The sequence below is a fragment of the Bos indicus genome, chromosome 10, assembly GCF_029378745.1.
Source record: "Bos indicus isolate NIAB-ARS_2022 breed Sahiwal x Tharparkar chromosome 10, NIAB-ARS_B.indTharparkar_mat_pri_1.0, whole genome shotgun sequence".
NCBI classification, from domain to species: Eukaryota; Metazoa; Chordata; class Mammalia; order Artiodactyla; family Bovidae; genus Bos; species Bos indicus.
In genome coordinates this window covers 58,066,638-58,080,686 of record NC_091769.1, presented here as the reverse complement: position 1 = coordinate 58,080,686, position 14,049 = coordinate 58,066,638, and the positions used below count along the sequence as shown (strand labels likewise).

Sequence of the window (14,049 nt, the reverse complement as noted above, 5' to 3'; positions counted from 1 at the left end):
GTGTGTGTCTGTGCATATTTTAATTCTCTCCCTTAACTTTACCTGTAAAACTTTAATTATCAAAAGCTGTGGAGATAATCTCTTGAATTCCAAACCTATATTTTTCTTTTGGAAAATCTCCTTGTTTAATTCATGACTTTTCTGTTTCCTTAATGTTCTAGGAATCAAACATTCAGTAATTTTATTCTTTTGCTTTCTTCCAACCTATCAATTTCCTTTTGTTTTCTTTTATATTGCTTTGCAAACTAGCCTTTTTTTCTATAACCTATTCAAATAAGAAGTGAGTTCTGAGCTCAGACTTTCTATATATAATATTTCCTATATATAATATGTTGATACACTTCAAGCTGGCTTATCTAAACATTCTTTTGAATGCATTTTTCTCACTTCTGAATCGACTTTGTATTTTTACTATTAGTGTACTTGACACTTCACTCAACTTTCCTACGACCTCCCACAATGATTATTCTTCTAGGGAATATACGTTTTTCCTTGCTTTTCATTCTCTGTAGTATCTAGCAAAGATTTTGCCATTGAGGTGATACTCATTTTTAAATATAATATGTAGATGTCAACACTCAATTGTAGATTAATCCCCAAGTGTTAATTAATTAGGTTAAAGTATATGTATTGAAAACATATTTACCACACCTTTTTCTCTTACCTTGAACTTATTGCCTAAGTTCTTAGATCTTTTCAAATGAATTATTACTGAGTTGTCTGACTCAGCTCACACCTTCCTATAGTTAATATTTTTTTTTTGAGTTACCTAATCCTGGAATTTATTTGCTTTATGAATGTATAACTTTCACTTAACTCTGTTAAATTCCCTGTGTTGATTTTAGCTCTTTTTCCAAGATTTAAAATGCTAATTAGAATAATGCTCACAGAGGTGAGATAAATACCCTAAACATTTAAGATATACCTATTAATTTGCTAAAAGAATCAAGCATTTTCATTTGGTAAATTCAAATCTATGGAATATTTATCATTCTTTTATTATCTTTTGCTTTCAGTTAAAAATAAATGTGCTGTTTTTATGCAAAAATATATATATATAACTACCATATAACCCTGCAATCCCACTTCTGGGCAAATACACAATGAAAACCATAATTCAAAAGATACATCCACACCATTGTTCACTGCAGCACTATTTACAATATCTAGGAGAGGGGAGCAAGGTAAATTTCCATTAACAGAGGAATAGATAAAGAAGATGTGGTACAAATACACAATGGAATATTACTTAGTTAGAAAAAGGAGGGAAACTGTGTCATTTGCAGAGACATGAATGGACCTACAGACAGTCATATAGAGTTCAGTATGTCAGAAAGAGAAAAGCAAATATCGTATACTAACTCATGGACATGGAATCTAGGAAAATGGTATAGATGATCCTATTTGCACTCATACACACACAGAGAACAAACGTATGGACACCAAGATGGAGGAGGTGGGGTGGAATGAACTGTGAAATTGGGATTGACATATGTGTACTATTGGTACTATGCATAAAATACATAAATAATGAGAATCTAGTGAAATGCTCAGGGAACTCTACTCAATGGTCTATGGTGACCTAAATGGAAGGAAATCCAATGACAGGGGACATATATAAACATGTAGCTGACTCACTTTCTGTACAACAGAGACTAAAACACTGTAAAGCAATCATACTGCATTAAAATTTAATAAAAAATAAGTAGGAGCAGCTCCGAGGAGGCGGCTGTGGCTGTGGTGAGGGAGGAGGTGGCCTGGGCAATGATCTAATCATGTCAGATAAAGATGATCTTGAGACTGCAGTGATAACTGAAGCAACTCCCATCCATGAAGATGAGAACTTATCATCTTCTCAACTTCAGCCAAGACTTTTGAGTCAGTTGACTAGTGTCAAGTCAGAGTAAATCAGAATCTATAGCTTCTACTCAGAAAAGACCAGAGTCCAAATGTTCCAGTGACCTTGAGACAGAAGTTCTCCCTGTTCAGGCATCACAAGCTGCAGGCCAAGAGACTGTTTCCAAAGATGTACCCAAGTCTGGATGGGGCTATTGGGGCAGCTGGGGCAAGTCCTTGCTCTCCTCAGCCTCAGGTAGGACAAGGTATTTCAAATGTCATTGAGAAGGCAGAGGCCTCCCTTGGAATCCCTAGTCCCAGTGAAATTTCAACTGAAGTCCAGTATGCAATAGGAGAGACAAATGCCAAAGAGAATGGAAAGTCCTCTCCAATGAGTGGGCCATTTGGGGTATTCTCGACCATCTCTACTGCTGTTCAGAGAACAGGAAAGAGTGTTATCACTGGGAGTTTGGATGCCTTAGAATTCACTGGGAAAAAGACAAGGGATGTAATAGCAGAAGGGGATCCTGGATTTAAAAGAACCAAGGGCCTGATGAACCAGACTTCTGATCTACACTGTCTCAGGTTTTACAAGAGGCAAAGGAGAAAGAAGAGCTACAGACTTCCAATGAGGTTACCATGGAAACAGACAAGAAAATTCATTATGGGCTACCCTTTGATGAATTTCAAGGCCTTTCACATATAGAAGCTCTGGAGATGCCCTCTTGAGAAAGTGAAATAAAGGTGAAATCTATTCTTAATTATCTGAGAAAAATTAGAGACTCTAAAACTTGAACTGGAGCAACTCAAAGAAGCATTTTCCCTAGCAGAGTTCTATGAGGAAGAGGAGGAAGAGAAGAAAGGGAATGAAGACTTTACCAAAGAGAGAACAGAGCTATTTTCTCAGCTGCATGTCTCCTCCAAACAAGAGAAACTTGCCAGGGCAAGAAATACAGCCTATGAATGGATCAGGACATCCCTGGCCAAACAAGTGGAAGAGAGGAAGAAGAAGAAAAAACAGTTGGAAGCAGAAAAATCTGAGCAAATCAATAACAATTCAATAGAGGATATCCATGCATTTGCAATCTGGAGCCTAGCAGAACTGACTGCCTGCTCAATTGAACTGCTTCACAAAACAGCTGCTCTGGTTCTGCATGGCTAGAAGCAGGAAGTAACAACCATAGAAAGGAGAAGAGCCCTTTGCCAGATGACAGTTTTGTTGTGTCAAGAGCTGTCCTCTCTGTCTAAAGAGTTCATCACCTGCCTAACAGCTGCTGGGGGTAAGGAAAAGGGTGATGTCCTTAATCCACTAATCACTAGAGGCATCAAACAGTGCTTCCTACATGCTGGATGTCTTTCAGTGACTTTTACCCGAATTGGAGATCTCTCTTATTGAGAACATTACTGAGTTACCAGAGGCATGAACTTCATGTCCAGAAGCCTTTGTCCAAACATCGAGGAACAGAGAAGATTCTACCTAAGACTTGTGATGGCCAAGAAATGCCACTGTCTTCTGGTAGCCCTGCAGAAGTGAGGGAGAATGGTTATTTAAGTATATAAAAATCCCGGCAGGAGAGCAGGTTTGAAGGAAGTTTGTTGTCTGCACTGCTTGGCTGAAGTATTCAGGTCCTCACACGGCTCTTCCCAGTTGTTATAATTAATAAATTATTTGAAAAGAAACTTTATAGACAGTTAAAAAATAGCTCTAGGTTAAAGTTAATGGGACACTCAGGTAAAGATAGTGGTCTTTTTTTTTTTTTTTTTTAGATGGTGGTCTTTGACAATACGCAAAACACTAAAATTTTTGTCATGGATGTAATTTTACAATCCATGGATTTAACTGGTTGTTAAGCAAGAGGAAAAGAAATTTAAAAAAAAAGAGGAAAAGGAATTCAGTATTCTGGAATTCATGTGCTTGATCTATTAATGCCATTTTCTTTCTACTTTCTATAATAAAGTCTATGGCTTTAAGAAAACTGAGTATGTATAAATCCTGTAGCGATTACCCTTTATTACATGGATTCTTGTAACTGGTTAGAAAATTTCATTTACTCTTTAATTCTCAGTAGATATGTGGCATTGAGAGAAGCTTATAGAATATTTAACTATAGCAAAGTGCCCCTTGAGTTCAAATTGCTCTCCCATCCCACAATGGTAAGCTTCAGGTTGTAGCTGACCCCAACTCTACCAGATTCAAGACCAAGAAGTGCAATTTTGTGTGCAGATATTCTGAGTTTCCAGGATGTTTTTCATGCATACCTTATATACAGGATGAATTCTATAATAGCCAGCTCCAAAGAGTGTTGAAGCTCTCTCAGTCATTGTTTTTGTTGTATGAATATTGCTGAAGTGGACTGTAGAGTCCCATGAAAACGATGTTCATGTATAATAGGATTAAGACACAGTATAGTTTCTTCATTCTTTTTTATTTCTTTTAATGTATTCTTTAGCATGTTTATAAATGTAACTTTTATCCTTCAGATCTTAAGTCTTCTTTTGCTTTCTTCAGCAATTTAAAATACTTACAGGTTATCCCCTTCCTTAAAGCTATTTTGGTATCTACTCTTTTAAAAAACCGTTCTCATTAAAAAAAAAAAAAAAATAAAGTCCATTGTGAAAATAAATAAATTTATATTTAAAAAAAAAAAAACAAAAAACCGTTCTCCAACTTTATGGTTTTTAATGATTCAGGTAACTTTTGCGAGCTCTGCTCCGTATCTTTTAAAACCTTTAAATAAAATGTAATAGTTCTTTCAGTTTATCCTTTCATTTATTTTTCCAAATGTAAGCCCCAATATCTTCTCAAACCAAAGAAATAGCAAAGCGAATCTATAACATAGGTTGATATCAAGACTGTTTCTATGTGTCACCTTATTTGGGATGGGGGAAGTTTGTTAAGCAAGGTAGATTTGGAATAAAAAGGTACACAAACATCAAAAAAAATTAATAAAAAATAAATAAAAATCCAAAACTCATAGATACAGAGAACTGATTGGTAGTAGTCAGAGGAGGTGGCTATTGGTGGGGAAAATAGAAGGTGGTGAAAAGGTACAAACTTCCAGTTGTACAGTAAGTCCTGAGGATGTAATGTATCTGAGTATAATTGATAACACTGCATTGCAGAACTGTAAGCTGCTGAGAGAGTAGGTCTTAAAATTTTTCATCATAGGAAAAAATCTGTTAACTTTATGAGGTGATGGAAGTTAACTAAACTTATTGTGATAATCATTTTGCATTATATATATTATACACATATTAATATATATGTAATCACTATGTTGTACACCTAAAACTGATGTTATATTCCAATTATATCTCTAGAACTAACACCCAAAAAAGATGTCCTTTTCATTATAGGGGACTGGAATGCAAAAGTAGGAAGTCAAGAAACACCTGGAGTAACAGGCAAATTTGGCTTTGGAGTATAGAATGAAGCAGGGCAAAAGCGAATAGAGTTCTGCCAAGAGAATGTACTGGTCATAGCAAACACCCTCTTCCAAAAACACAAGAGAAGACTCTACACATGGACATCACCAGATGGTCAACACCGAAATCAGATTGATTATATTCTTTGCAGCCAAAGATGGAGAAGCTCTATACAGTCAGCAAAAACAAGACTGGGAGCTGATTGTGGCTCAGATCATGAACTCCTTATGCCAAATTCAGACTTAAGTTGAAGAAAGTGGAGAAAAACCCCTAGACCATTCAGGTATGACCTAAATCAAATCCCTCATGACTATACAGTGGAAGTGAGAAATAGATCTAAGGGACTAGATCTGATAGACAGAGTGCCTGATGAACTATGGACGGAGGTTTGTGACATTGTACAGGAGACAGGGATCAAGACCGTTCTCATGGAAAAGAAATGCAAAAAAGCAAAATGGCTGTCTGAGGAGGCCTTACAAATAGCTGTGAAAAGGAGAGAAGCGAAAAGCAAAGGAGAAAAGGAAAGATATAAGCATCTGAATGCAGAGTTCCAAAGACTAGCAAGAAGAGATAAGAAAGCCTTCCTCAGCGATCAGTGCAAAGAAATAGAGGAAAACAACAGAATGGGAAAGACTAGAGATCTCTTCAAGAAAATTAGAGATACCAAGGGAACATTTCAGGCAAAGATGGGCTCGATAAAGGACAGAAATGATATGGACCTAACAGAAGCAGAAGATATTAAGAAGAGGTGGCAAGAATACACAGAAGAACTGTACAAAAAAGATCTTCATGACCAAGATAATCATGATGGTGTGATCACTCACCTAGAGCCATACATCCTGGAATGTGAAGTCAAGTGGGCCTTAGAAAGCATCACTACGAACAAAGCTAGTGGAGGTGATGGAATTCCAGTTGAGCTATTACAAATCCTGGAAGATGATGCTGTGAAAGTGCTGCACTCAATAGGCCAGCAAATTTGGAAAACTCGGCAGTGGCCACAGGACTGGAAAAGGTCCGTTTTCATTCCAATCCCAAAGAAAGGCAATGCCAAAGAATGCTCAAACTACCACACAATTGCACTCATCTCACACGCTAGTAAAGTAATGCTTAAAATTCTCCAAGCCAGGCTTCAGCAATACATGAACCGTGAACTTCCAGATGTTCAAGCTGGTTTTAGAAAAAGGCAGAGGAACCAGAGATCAAATTGCCAACATCTGCTGGATCATCGAAAAAAGCAAGCGAGTTCCAGAAAAACATCTATTTCTGCTTTATTGACTATGCCAAAGTCTTTGACTATGTGGATCACAATAAACTGTGGAAAATTCTGAAAGAGATGGGCATACCAGACCACCTGACCTGCTTCTTGAGAAATCTGTATGCAGGTCAGGAAGCAACACTTAGAACTGGACATGGAACAACAGACTGGTTCCAAATAGGAAAAGGAGTACCTCAAGGCTGTATATTGTCACCTTCCTTATTTAACTTATATGCAGAGTACATAATGAGAAATGATGCGCTGGAAGAAGCACAACCTGGAATCAAGATTGCCAGGAGAAATATCAATAACATCAGATATGCAGATGACACCACCCTTATGGCAGAAAGTGAAGAACTAAAGAGTCTCTTGATAATAGTGAAACAGGAGAATGAAAAAGTTGGCTTAAAGTTCAACATTCAGAAAACTAAGATCATGGCATCTGGTTCCATCACTTCATGGCAAATAGATGGGGAAACAGTCAACACAGTGGCTGAATTTATTTATTTTTTTTTTGCTCCAAAATCACTGCAGATGGTAACTGCAGTCATGAAATTAAAAGACGCTTGCTCCTTGGAAGGAAAGTTATGACCAACCTAGACAGCATATTGGAGAAGGCAATGGCAACCCACTCCAGTATTCTTGCCTGGAAAATCCTATGGACAGAGGAGCCTGGTGGCCTGCAGTCCATCGGGTCGCATAGAGTCGGACACCACTGAGCAACTTCACTTTCACTTTTCACGCATTGGAGAAGGAAACGGCAACACACTCCAATGTTCTTGCCTGGAGAATCCCAGGGAGGGCAGAGCCTGGTGGGCTGCCGTCTATGGGGTCGCACAGAGTCCGACACGACTGAAGCACCTTAGCAGCAGTAGCAGATAGCATATTAAAAAGCAGAGACATTACTTTGCCAACAAAGGTCCATCTAGTCAAGGCTATGGTTTTTCCAGTGGTCATGTATGGATGTGAGAATTGGACTATACAGAAGGCTGAGCACCAAAGCATTGATGCTTTTGAACTGTGGTGTTGGAGAAGACTCTTGAGAGTCCCTTGAACTGCAAGAAGATCCAACCAGTCCATCCTAAAGGAAATCAGTCCTGAATGTTCACTGGAAGGACTGATGCTGAATCTGAAGCTCCAATACTTTGGCAACCTGATGCGAAGGGCTGACTCATTTGAAAAGATGCTGATGCTGGGAAGGATTGAAGGCAGAAGGAGAAGGGGATGACAGAGGATGAGATGGTTGGATGGCATCAGTGACTCAATGGACACAAATTACTAGTAAAGTAATGCTCAAAATTCTCCAAGCCAGGCTTCAGCAATACATGAACTGTGAACTTCCAGATGTTCAAGCTGGTTTTAGAAAAGGCAGAGGAACCAGAGACCAAATTGCCAACATCCGCTGCATCATGGAAAAACCAAGAGAGTTCCAGAAAAACACCTATTTCTGCTTTATTGACTATGCCAAAGCCTTTGACTGTGTGGATCACAATAAACTGTGGAAAATTCTGAAAGAGGTGGGAATACCAGACCATCTGACCTGCCTCTTGAGAAATTTGTATGCAGGTCAGGAAGCAACACTTAGAACTGGACATGGAACAACAGACTGGTTTGAAATAGGAAAAGGAGTACGTCAAGGCTGTATATCGTCACCCTGCTTATTTAACTTCTATGCAGAGTACATCATGAGATACGCTGAGCTGGAAGAAGCACAAGCTGGAATCAAGACTGCCAGGAGAAATATCAATAATGTCAGATATGCAGATGACACCACCCTTATGGCAGAAAGTGAAGAGGAACTAAAAAGCCTCTTGATGAAAGTGAAAGAGGAGAGTGAAAAAGTTGGCTTAAAGCTCAATATTCAGAAAATGAAGATCATGGCATCTGGTCCCATCACTTCATGGGAAATAGATGGGGAAACAGTGTCAGACTTTATTTTTCTGGGATCCAAATCACTGCAGATGGTGATTGCAGCCATGAAATTAAAAGATGCTTACTCCTTGGAAGGAAAGTTATGACCAACCTAGATAGCATATTGAAAAGCAGAGACATTACTTTGCCAACAAAGGTCCGTCTAGTCAAGGCTATGGTTTTTCCAGTAGTCATGTATGGATGTAAGAGTTGGACTGTGAAGAAAGCTGAGTGCCAAAGAATTGATGCTTTTGAAGTGTGGTGTTGGAGAAGACTCTTGAGAGTCCCATGGACTGCAAGGAGATCCAACCAGTCCATTCTGAAGGAGATCAGCCCTGGGATTTCTTTGGGAAGAATGATGCTAAAGCTGAAACTTCAGTACTTTGGTCACCTCATGCGAAGAGTTGACTCATTGGAAAAGATTCTGATGCTGGGAGGGATTGGGGGCAGGAGGAGAAGGGGACAACAGAGGATGAGATGGCTGATGGCATCACTGACTCGATGGAGGTGAGTCTGAGTGATCTCTGGGAGTTGGTGATGGACAGGGAGGCCTGGCGTGCTGGGATTCAAGGGGTTGCAAAGAGTCGGACATGACTGAGTGACTGAACTGAACTGACTGATGGAATCTAGAAAAATGGTACTGATGAGCCTATTTTCGAGTCAGGAATAGGAAGCAGATGTAGAGAATGGACTTGTGAACACTGCTGGCTAAGGGAAGGGTGGGACAGACTGAGTGAGTAGTACTGAAACATATACATTACCGTGTGTAAAATAGCTAGCTAGTGGGAAGCTGCTGTACAACACAGGGAGCTCAGCCCAGTGCTCTGTGATGACTTAGCAGGGTGGGCTGCGGAGCTGGTGGGGGTGCAGGTTGAGAAAGAGGGGATATATGTATATTTATGGCTGATTCATGCTGTTGTATGGCAGAAATCAACACAACACTGTAAAGCAATTTTCCTCCAATTAAAAATAAATTCTAAAAAATTATGCTTAAAAAACTAAAAACAGTTGCTGTACGATTCTGCAATCCCATTCATGGGCACACATCTGGAGAAAAACATGATCTGAAAGGACACATGCACCCCAGTGTTCACTGCAGCACTGTTTAAAATAGCCCAAACATGGAAGCACCCTAAACGTCCACTGACAGAAGAATGGGTAGACTATGTGGCACATATATTCCACGGAATATTACTCAGCCATTAGAAAGAACGGAATAGTGACTTCTCTGGTGGTCCAGTGGTTACGATGTTGCCTTCAAATGCAGGAGGTGAAAGTTCAATTCCTAGTCAGGGAGCTAAGACCCCATAGGCCTTGAGGCCAAAAAACTAAAACATAAAACAGAAGCAATATTGTAACAAATTCAATAAATACTTTAAAAAGGATTCACTTTTTAAAAAATCTTTAAAAAAAGAATGAAACAATGCCATCTGCAGCAACAGTGACGGACCTACAGATTGTCATACTGAGTGAAGTCAGACAAAGACAAATATGTAATGTCGCTTATATGGGGAATCTAAAAAATGACACAAATGAATTTACAAAACAGAAACAGATTCACAGTCTTAGAGAACAAGCTTTTGGTTACCGGAGGGGAATGGGTGAGGGTGTGGGGGGTGGGGGGTAGGGGGGATGGGAAGGATAGTTAGGGAGTTTGTGATTAACATACACATATTACTATATATAAAATCAATAAACAATAAGGACCTACTGCTCAATAATAAGGAACTCTGCTCAATAATATTTAATAAGCTAGATGGGAAAAGAATTTGAAGAATAGACACATATTTATGCTAGCTGAATCACTTTGCTGTACATCTGAAACTAACACAACATTGTTTATCAAGTAAACTCCAAAAAGAAATAAAAAGTTAAAAAAATTAGAAAAAAATCAGTTTAAGCCAAAAAGGAAATTTATCAAGCCCCAAGTAGCTTTAGGCACACTCAAATTATGCGATTTCAGTCATGTCATCAAAACTATTTCTCCACACTCCATCCCGCCCCCAATCTCTGACCTCTGTTCTGTGACCTCTTCTCTGTGGGAAGGCAAAACATTCTCTCCAGATTCTATTCCCAATGGTGATGTAAGTCAAAGAGCTGGAATACGTCTGGCAAGAACACAGGACCTATGTGAAGAAAACTGTAAAAGACCTAAATAAATGGAACAGAAGTTCATGTTCTTAGAAGGGAAAATGCAATATTGTAAACATATTACTTATTTCCAAATTGATTTATAATCTAATCCCATTCTATTCAAAATCCTAAAGAGAAGTCTTAGTGGATTCTTTATTAACTGGTTTTTAGAATTTATCTTAATTCACAAAAATAGCCAAAGATTTTTTTTTTAAAGAAGAATGGTGGAGGAGATTAAACTATAAAACCAGATGTTCAAATATGCTATAAACACATAGTAATTGAGACAGCGCTGTTAGTAAAGAAAAAGATAAGTCTACAAACTAGATAATACATTCAAATTAGCTAGGAAAAAATGGACCATCTATAAACAAGGCTGAAATACTACCCCAACTCTTCTTTTGGAAGGACTATGTCCTACTTCATGCTGCTACCAAACGCAAGTTCAAGTGCCCCACACACAGTGAAGCCAGACAAATCGAAATGACAGAGTGTGGAGCACAGAAAGACTTATTGCAGAGCTCTACAAGGAGACAGGTGGCTCCTATCCTCAAGCCTGGAACTTCTCAGAGTTTCATCAAAGCACTTTTGAAGGCAAGGTGAGGGAGGGGCTAGGTTAGATGTTGCAAACTTCTTGGTGTGGGAAGCCTTTGTTCTTGCAGCTTCCCACATAGGTCAGGTCATGATGGTCCTGTAAACCTCCAACAAGATAGATATTATTCTCTGTCTTGCAACTTTTTATCTATATATGAATAGACTCTTAAAAGTCAGAGCCCTGAGAATAGGCTATCCTGTATATTGCAGACAGTAGGCAACACCCTTTTACAAGAAGTGCAGAGGCAGCATGACTAAGCATTGGCAACAAAGCACAAATGTTAGTAAAAGGAACAGATCAAGCATGGAGTCAGATTTGTTCTTCCCTATCACATACTACATTAAAAAGGATTCCAGAATGGATCAATGACCAAGGACATAAAATACTTTCTTTGTAGTCCTGGGACAAGAATGACTTTCCTAAAGGTGACAAATACCACAAGCTATACAGGCAAAAGCTTAGGATGATTTAACACTGGCAGGAGTGTGAAGAGCTAAGCATTCCCTGACCTGGTGTAAGTTTGGATTGGTAGAACCTCTTTTGAAAAGTAATTTGGCAGCAGCTAAATTTTAATACACATCCACTGTGACTCAATCTTTTTCTAGAATTATTTTCTGTAGACATAATAATGCAGGGCTATGCACATATACAAAATCCATGCAATATTGTTTCCAATAGCCCATAAAGGGAGAAACACCCTAAAACACAAGGCAATGGAAAGTTAAATCAGCTTATCCTGCCATACTGAACAAGTCAGAACAGAAAGCAGAACTGCATGTTCTGAAGAGAAAAGGCTCATAAGATGAGGCAACAAAGCAGGTCCAATTGTTTGTAAAATGCAAGTAATGGCCAGGAAGGCCTGGGGGGACACTGCAGTTTTTTAATTTTATAACCAAATAGTTAATATTTTCATTGTGTCAAGACAATTTCAAGCAAATGCCAAGTGGAAGACCAAGCCCAGGAATGTAAAGAGGAAACAATCTCACAAACAAGAAGGGACACCAAGGCAGCGGTCCACTCCAGCCACACTGTCAGTGGCCATGACGGGGCCAGCCAGCACCATCCAGATCACTGAGCATTTACATCATCAAGGTGCAGGATGCTCCAGACAGTTTCAGTTGCTAGTATCAGTACACTGACTGAAGCCAACAAAGGCTGAACCATCAGTTCCTCCAAAGCCCTGGAAATACCACCCTTTTGGACACTAATGCCTACCGTTTTCTCCTTGGGCACACCAGTTTTTCGCTTGTTTTTTGTTCTGTTACTGTAGGGATGGGATTCAGCCCAGCAGTTTTAGCTAGCGTAGATGAAATGACCGCCTCAACATCTGTAAAGGCACAAACGCAGTAGGATCTCATACCACTCAACGTTCATGCATATCCAGTTAACCATGGGGCCCACTATTTCTGGAGCACGCCCTCCTGCAAGAAGAACTCTCTGCTTCACTCAAAAACGAATCACACATAGGGCATCATGAATCAAGGGCTCAGCTTCTTCAAGCACTGGTTTGTTAGGACCAGGAACCACAACCGGAACCTTTTCCTAGGCTTATACAGCCTGTAACCTGGAGCAGTTTGCCAGAATCATGTAAACTGATCCCCTCGGCTCACTCACCCAAACCCAGCATGTCAGCAGTAAGTTGGTCAGTATGAGCAAGTGGCTTGGTTCCAGTTTCTTTCAATATCCTTAACTACTGCAATGTTCATTTTGATCAGGAAACTTAATTTAAGATCACTACAATCATGTCTTAAGAAGAGACTTCTATCCATCTTTAAAATTTGCTTCACTTAGAACATAGACTGTCTTCCCTCAGGGCTTGGTCCATCTGGGCACAACAGACACTGATTATCCTGATTTGCTTTTAAGCCCAATCTTAGGCTTTTCAATTCTGCTTATGTCAGAATTGGCCACATTTTGGTTGAGAACCGGCCCTTGCACCAACTCACAATGAACAGTCCCAGCAAGTTTTCCCCCCGCCCCCGCCTCTTTTTTAAAATGACAGTTTACCTATTTCTCTCACCCTCCACCCCCTACCTCCGGCAACCACCAACTTATTCTATCTATAAGCTTGGTTCTTTATTATTTTTTAGATTCCATCTGTAAGAGAGATCACACGATATTTGTCTGTCTGTCTGATTTATTTCACTTAGCATTACACCCTCGAGGGGATTAGCAGGTTTCTTAGCGCTTCTGACATCTCTAAGATCTACGCCAGCAGCTGTGGTGGGTCTGTTGCTCTCCTCCCTGCATTTACACTTGATACTGAGAGACAATGGTTGAGTTCAACGAAGCGGTTGCACTGCTAACAACTTTCCTCTGTCACTTGGTTCCACAGGTCAAGGCACGTCAAGACTTTATTACCCTTTTCCAAATCCTTCAAGGATGACTCAGAAATAATAAATCCATTTCTGAAAAAAGTTGTTTTAGCAATTGGAGAGAGAGTGTGAGCCAGAAACAACGACCGCTGATGTGGCGCCACTTCCCTGGTTCTCTTGAGCCGTAGCTCCCAGCATTCTGGCGGCTGGATATAACATTCGTGTTTGTTTCAGAATGGAAGCACCGTTTGTAATGGTCTCATTACCTCTCCCATCTTGAACCATTTTATCCATTCCTTTTGGTCGAAGTCTTGTTCTAACAGCATCAGCAACAGCTTCATCTATGAAGACATCGCTGAAGCAGATCTAGGCTGGCTTTTTATCCACACAGATGTTATTCCCCTGGCTGCTGACAAGCTTGGCTGGGTCCATGTTGGCTCTAAAAGGACATATGGACACAGATTCCAGTGGGCAGCAGGATAACTATGCTCACAGTTAACCACTGAAACAGATCAGAATATGTTACCCCCAAATATGCCACTTTGACATATTGATTAATTTGAGCTGAAGAAAACTGA

At 39.6% G+C, this 14,049-nt stretch overlaps 2 pseudogenes; one reads left to right on the top strand and one right to left on the bottom strand.

The window, feature by feature from the left end:
- The first annotated feature begins 1,564 nt into the window (after positions 1 to 1,564).
- LOC109564550 (protein FAM114A2 pseudogene) lies at positions 1,565 to 3,396 on the top strand (annotated as a pseudogene).
- An 8,828-nt stretch (positions 3,397 to 12,224) lies between these two features.
- Positions 12,225 to 13,812, bottom strand: LOC109564370 (T-complex protein 1 subunit delta pseudogene; annotated as a pseudogene).
- Positions 13,813 to 14,049: the final 237 nt, after the last annotated feature.